This window comes from Urocitellus parryii, chromosome X (genome assembly GCF_045843805.1).
Source record: "Urocitellus parryii isolate mUroPar1 chromosome X, mUroPar1.hap1, whole genome shotgun sequence".
Lineage (NCBI taxonomy): Eukaryota > Metazoa > Chordata > Mammalia > Rodentia > Sciuridae > Urocitellus > Urocitellus parryii.
Genome location: NC_135547.1, coordinates 46,587,183 through 46,588,326, shown reverse-complemented (window position 1 = coordinate 46,588,326; position 1,144 = coordinate 46,587,183).

Below are 1,144 nucleotides of genomic sequence, written 5' to 3'. Positions count from 1 at the left end.
TTCAGGTTGTGTGTTTTCTAGTGGTGAACATAGATGTGACAAATTATAAACACTTTACATATTAGGAAAAAACACTACATAATTTTATTTTAAATATTACCCTGCTATTTCCTAGTATTCAGGAAGTACTTTTAAAATTTTCATTCCTTGAAAATTAAATATACTTTTTTATATCTTCTGCTTTTCTTTTGCTGCATAACACTGCATTATTCCTGTGATTTTTCATAGGTTTACTCATGCTTGATCACATACTAGAACCTGAGAGATTTTTAAAAATATTAATTCTTCAGACAACTACAAAAGAATTTCAGAAGAAAACTGTTTATTTTATGTAGTTTAAAATAAATATCCCTGTTGCTTTTTTTATGATCATCCATATTTGAGAACCCCACTTAGATCTTCTCTTGAGGTATTCATAAAGAAATTTGATGCTGAAGGTCATTAATCCAAAAGGTTTTTAGTGAAAATTTTCTTCACTTCAAGATAGACTAGCATTCTGAAAACTTGTGAAAGCATTTTAGTACCAGTATCATTTGATAAGATGCTTTTTAAAAATGCTAATATAATAAACTAACTTATGATAACTTCAGTGAGGAGAAGCTTGTGCATAAAGAAATTTTAAGCTATCAAAGATTTTTTTAAAAATTTTGTACTACGTTTTATTCTGACAATTGTTTGGAACATTGTTACTTTAAATGGAAAAAAGACATTTATGTAAAATTTGGAAATTATAGTATGCTACTATAATTTTTTCAAAAGTGCATTTAATATTGGAAAAGAGTGTGATCTTCATATAAATATGAAAATAACACATGGAAATTTTCATTTAACAAAGAGACCATTAAAATGTAAAAATAAAAAGTCAAAGCAGTGTTTAAAGAATCCACATAAAAATAAACAATTGGTATCTGAACTGAATTTGCTATTATATACAAAATTGATCAATAACTATAAGAAACTAATTATAAGACTAATTATATTTACTTTTTAGAATGGTTATTTGCATTTGTGTGGACAAGAACCATTTGCATTTTTAATTTACTTCAATTTCAACTTATAAAATTGATTAAAGACGATTCAGTGTGCCAACATTTATAGAATTAAACATATCCCAGAATAGTATCCTAGACAATGTCCAGAATAT